The sequence below is a fragment of the Priapulus caudatus genome, unplaced genomic scaffold, assembly GCF_000485595.1.
Source record: "Priapulus caudatus unplaced genomic scaffold, Priapulus_caudatus-5.0.1 Scaffold724, whole genome shotgun sequence".
Taxonomy (NCBI): Eukaryota; Metazoa; Priapulida; class Priapulimorpha; order Priapulimorphida; family Priapulidae; genus Priapulus; species Priapulus caudatus.
The window spans coordinates 93,381-99,751 of NW_014577785.1; the positions used below are offsets into that span (position 1 = coordinate 93,381).

At 47.0% G+C, this 6,371-nt stretch overlaps 1 protein-coding gene across 2 annotated transcripts in view; it reads right to left on the reverse strand.

Moving 5' to 3' along the window:
• Nucleotides 1–6,371, reverse strand: part of LOC106813090 — a 109,215-nt gene that overhangs the window by 79,236 nt on the left and 23,608 nt on the right. The window lies entirely within an intron of this gene.

The following is a 6,371-nucleotide window of genomic DNA, read 5'->3' on the forward strand; positions in this document are numbered from 1 at the left end:
TTTTATAGCATCCCGGTTCTGGTAAACCTGTCTTGCCCCCTGGGTAATAGGTATTTATTAGCTCTTGATATGATATGCATAAGAAGCCCTGCTCGCTGCTCCATCTAGCGGGCCTTCATGGTGATTAACATGCATCAGAGCCTCGTGTTTTGGATGAATGAATACGATAGTGTCAGCTAGTCAACAAGTCGCCTGCCCCGACGAAGCAAACACGTAGCAAGCATACACGCACACGAGTAAATGTGGAAAACTTTAATGAACGAATGAATGAATGAATGAAGAAACGAACAAATGAATGAAAGAATGAACGAATTTTGAATGAATGTGTAACCTCACACTTTGACTCACGCCTGCTGAAACCAGCTCCGTTACAAATGAATGAATGAATGAAGAAACGAACAAATGAATGAAAGAATGAACGAATTTTAAATGAATGAATAAATGAATGAATGAATGAATAAATGAATAAATAAATGAATGAATTTTGAATGAATGCAAGACCGCATTAATTGATAAAACGAACAAACGAGCGACCGAACGAAATCTGGTGCTTCGTTGGAACAAAGTTTTCACATTGTGCTACAATTAACTAAGGAAAAGCATACAGGAGTAGACAGTACTCACCTATAGTAGGGGTATAGTGTAGTNGTAAATTGTGTTATTGACTTTATATTAAAGCTTACGAGAGGGTCTGATGCGCTCTAAGTTATGAGATATTTGCTGAGATTTTTCTTCTCGTATATAACCTTAACATGTTATCTGTTCAACGCGTTTACGAGTGGAATTAATTGGTAAGAACTAATGTTGCGACAATTTTGTTTCTGACAACTGGCCCCCACGTGACCTTATAACCTTTATGCGCGGTTAACCGTGATGGACCGCCTTGCCGCTATAGAGCATCTATAGATAGCACACAATCACAGACTGTAGCTGCGCTCCGCGCGCGCCGTGTCCTGTGTGCGATGTGTGTGTGTGTGTGGTTGTGTGTGGTCTTCGGCTGCTGCGTGCAGTGCGTGAGTGGTGTGTGCTTATGTGTGTTGTCTAGTTCATGTCTGTTGCTGTGTGGCGTGCGTCGTGCAAGCACGTGCTGTGCGTGCATTAACCGATGAGCCTACACATGATTGGCGCTATGCCACAAGTCACATGCTTCGGCGGCTCTGCCGACTGCCCGGCGAAATCGCGCCGTCAAAACGTAAACAGCTCTCGCGAGCTCGCGCATGCGCTGTGCGTGCTCGGCGCGGAACTGCGCAGCGGCCGCCAGGCGCGACAGCGATAGCCTTGGCTTCATGAGTAAACACACGCAGACACGTGACGCGTCCACCTCCCTCCCACCACACACACCATACAAACACCGCACCGCTGCTCGCTCGCACTTCCGTCGTCGTCGCTAACCCACCATAACCCAGATACGTGAAGGGCATACACACACGTACGCAGAGTTGTCCGACTGCAGACTGCGTATCAGCAGTCCAGTGTAGTACATACATACGCGTTATTCCATGCGGGTCGCCTTTTCTTGAAAAATAGGCAACAGAGCAACAGAGCAACAGAGTACAAGAGCGCACTTGACACGCGTTTACACGTATATACGTCTGTGGTGTGGTGTGGTGTGGTGTGGTGTGGTGTGGTGTGGTGTGGTGTGGTGTGGTGTGGTGTGGTGTGGTGTAGTGTAGTGTAGTGTAGTGTAGTGTAGTGTAGTGTAGTATAGTATAGTATAGTATAGTATAGTATAGTATAGTATAGTAGGGGTAGTAGTAGACAGTACTCACCTATAACCATCGTAGTCGGTAACCAATCAACGCCACATGAAAAAACAACAACAAGAAAACATTATATTAGAAATCGAGCAAGTTTCTCAACAACAGTTGCATTGTTACATAAGAGTGCCACCTGGTGGCGGAATTAAACATCCAATACAATCATCTCTACGTACACCAACTCTACGTACGAACCAACCACACGCTGCAATCAGTACAGAAACGAGCAGCAAATATTGACGCTAGCGTGCGAGCAAGCATTAGCAATAATTATATATCACGCAAATCACGCTCCGCTGGGAAAGTCGTCAAGACTTTCGAACGCAGGTGCGAAAAAAATCACACATGCGGAAGAAAACGAGAGGGAACTCTTTATTGCATTTCTCGACAGGTTACAGTGTGCTGTTTGCGTCAGACCTCGAAGGCGTCAGTACACTTGCAGCACTGAATTAGATTCATCAACTCGTGAAAAATACACACGCGACGGTTCGGAAGAATAACAATCGATTCATTTCGCTCGAGACGATGCCGTAGGTTTATCAAAAAACACAATTTGACGAATTTTCACGAGAATAAACTAATATAAACCTTCAAGAAGAACTCAACATTCACGATCGCTAAGCGCTTCAGAGAAATAAGCTGGCTCTTCTTCAACCGTTTTTTTCGCATAGAAGCGAACCGCACGTGTGCACACGCACGGAGAAACTCACGCACGCACGCACGCACGCACGCACGCACGCACGCACGAACTACCGCCCGCACGCATGCACGCAGAGCAAGACTCTTTCATTATTTCCAGCCTGGCTCATATTATTATAATATTATTATTATTATTATTATTATATTATTTCCGCAAGCGATGCGTTGATAAACGACGACGGACGCGCCACACCGCGGGCGTATCCGGCGCGTCACAATGCGGTGTAGCAAGCAGCAGGTAGGTGAAGTAGCAGGTAGGAGGGAGTAGACAGGTGGAGGTCCCCCGCCCCGGCTCGATATCAGATGGCCGATGAGCGACCCCCAATTATTCACACGTACAGTAGGCGCGATCTCGCAAAATGTTCATTTCTAAACGCCCAGGGTTCTGTTACAGCAGCTTGCTTACACAGCGGGAGTCGTGCATATATGTAACGCGGGGGGCGTAAGGTGTGCGCGCGTTGTGTTTTGTGTGCGCGCGCGTGTGCGTGTGGTGTGTGCGTACGTGCGAGCGCGCGTGTGTGCGCGCGCGAGTGTGAATAATACTGCTGTTATTTCGGTGTTATTGCGTCAATCAGTGCCGATTTTACGTTGAAATAACAGTGGCTATGATAGCCACTGTTATTTCAACGTAAAATCGGCACGGATAATATATAATAAATGAATAAATAAATATTCGATAAAAATTTCGATACTATCGCCACTGTTACTTACTTATTGTTATTTATTTGTTTATTTATTTATTCATTTATTTATTTATTATCTGTTTATTATCGGTGCGCTCGTGTTTATTCCTATCAATTTCGTGTGTGTGTGTGCTGTGCAGTGTGTTGTCGTGCGTGTGCCTGTGTGTGTTGTGTGTGTGGCGTGTGATGCTGTGTGTAATGTGTTGCTTCTTTTTTTCTGTGTGTGTCGTGATGTGTGTGTGTATGTGTGTGTGTGTGTGTGCGTGTGTGTGTGTGTGCGGCTACTAGTGTGCGCATCTGCGCCGTATGAGCGATGCTGGCCTGATGCGCGTTTGCTGCAGTGGCCGAGACGTCACTACCATAGTTGCGTGCGCTGTTGCGTTTTCATTAGTCGATAGGCGTGCAGCGTATACCCTCTCCCGCCAGGCCCTCTTCTTCTTCAAGCACGTATAACTGATGGAACTTACAAGCAAGTGGCAGAGTAACGAAAGAGACTGTTCAAACGAAACCACAAAGGTATCCATGTAAAGAGTCGCATGTAAGAAATAAACACAAGCCCGCTGCGTCACCGTCTTCTCTATACACTCACATGAATAGAGCCGCCAGGGCGGGAGAAGCCGTCCGGTGTAGTTTAGCTAACTCTTGTGATCTTTTCTCGTCATCTAGCACTGTTGGACTCTTATCCGTGCCGTTCTCTTCACAAAACCATTTATGGAAAGCCGCAACGAGAGGTTGTGTGTAGATGAGAGCAGAAAAGCCAGCGCTGAGAAAGACGAATATCGCAGAGTCTTATGACTGTTGTAACCTCTCCACTGACGCCCCGCACACGCGCCACAGCAGCACGCTCCGCACGCACGACATCACACACACGCCCACATGCACGACACGCCTTAGCCGCACGCACACACCACCGCACGCGCCCCCACGACGCACGACCACACACGCCGCACGCGACGCACGCACACACGCCGCGCCACGCGCACGCACGCACACACCCACACGCCGCACGCACCGCGCGCACGCACGCACGCACGGGCCCGCGACGCGAGAAGCACACACACGCACGACACACACAACGGCAGCGCGCACGCTTACAACCACCACGCACACGCGCGCGGCACGCACGCACGAACGCACGCACGCACGCACGCGCAGCTCTATCATATCGTAAATGAACGAATAATTAGCGTTGTTACACCTTTCCTTCCGACTAGACTAGCGTCAAGTTATCTGTCGCTGATGTTAGCAATAAAGAGCTAGACATTTGATAATTTCGATTATATTAAATTGTTACAATATTAATTCTCTGGTATTACATTTAGCTAATCCAGAAGACTAAGTATTAGCTCTTACGAGTTCAACCAGGGTGTTGTTTCCCGAGTAGCCCTGAATCAACAACCTAACGCCAACGAGTCTTTAGAACTTACATATACTTAATCCCATACAATAAATAACTACTATCTTAGATTAATTCTATCCCATTATCTTTCCATTCTATTTAATTATTCTAATTTGTATGCTATTTATTATTTCTTAATAATTTCTTATTTTTTTATTTAATTTTTTAATTTTCTTCATTCTAATTCCTATTCCATTATTATTTCTTAATTCTTTCCATTTCATTTAATTATTCTAATCCCCATTCGAATCTGCNGTGTGTGTGTGTGCGTGTGCGTGTGCGTGCGCGGGCGTTTTCATTAGTCGATGGCGTGCAGGTATACCTCTCACGCCAGGCCCTCTCTCTCAAGCACGTATCAACCTGATGGAACTTACAGCCAGTGGCAGAGTAACGAAAGAGAAACTGTCAAAGAACCCAACAAAAGAGATCCATGTAAAAAAGAGATCGCATGTAAGAGAACCCACAAGCCCTGCACACCGTCTTCTACTAACAATCCACATGAATAGAGCCGCCAGGCGGGAGAAGCCGTCGGTGTCGTGTTGCTACTCTTGTGATCTTTTCTGTCATCTAGCCTGCTTGCCTCTTATCCGTGCCGTTCTCTTCACAAAACCATTTAAGGAAAAAGCCGGGCGGAGATGTGAAAGGGTCAGTGAGGTGTGTGTGGGATGAGAAGAGAAAGCCAGCGCAAGAAAAGCTGAAATATCGCAGAGTCATTATGACTGTTGTAACCTCACACTGACGCCCCGCACACACGCACATGCACGCACGCCTGCACGCACGCACGTACACACGTACGCGCACACACGCACGCACGCACGTACACACGTACACACGCACGCGCACACACGCATGCATGCACGTCCGCACACACGCACACACACGCCCGCACGCACGCACGTACACACGCACGCGCGCGCACACACACACACACGCACGTACGTACACACGCGCGCACGCACGTACACACGCACGCGCGCACGCACGCACGCACGCACACACACACACACACGCGCGCTAGCGCACGCACGCACACACGCACGCACGCACGCACGCACGCACGCACAGCTCTACAAATTCGTATGAACGATATAGTGTTGTTACACCGTTCCTTCTCAGACTGATAGCTCCAGACGTCTCTGTCGCTGAGGGTAGCGACTAAGAGCTAGACATTTGCTAATTTCGATTATTATTAAATTGTACATATTATATTTCTCTATTACATTTAGCTAATCCAGAAGACAGTCTAGCTCTTACTAGCAAACCCAGGGTGTGTTTACCCTAGTAAGCCCTAACAACAACCCTAACGCCAACAGCACCCCTAAGAACCTTACATACTTAATCCCTAACAACCTGCCCTATAACCTTATTTATAACCCTAACAACCTGACCTATAACCTTATCGCCGTTAACGTGATGGACCGCCTGTGCCGCTATAGAGCAGTATGTACCACAGGCACTTGAAGCGTTTCAATAAATATTTTTAACTGTCGCCGTGCACAGCACACGACCCCTGCGTATATATTTTATTGAAACGCTTCAAGTGCCTGTGGTACATACTGCTCTATAGTGGCACAGGCGGTCCATCACGTTAACGGCGATAAGGTTATAGGTCAGGATGTTAGGGTTATAAATAAGGTTATAGGGCAGGTTGTTAGAGATTAGGTATGTAAGGTTCTTAGGGGTGCGGTTAGCGTTAGGATTGTTGTTAGGGCTAACTAGGGTAAACACACCCTGGGTTTGCTAGTAAGAGCTAGACTGTCTTCTGGATTAGCTAAATGTAATAGAGAAATATAATATGTACAATTTAATAATAATCGAAATTAGCAAATGTCT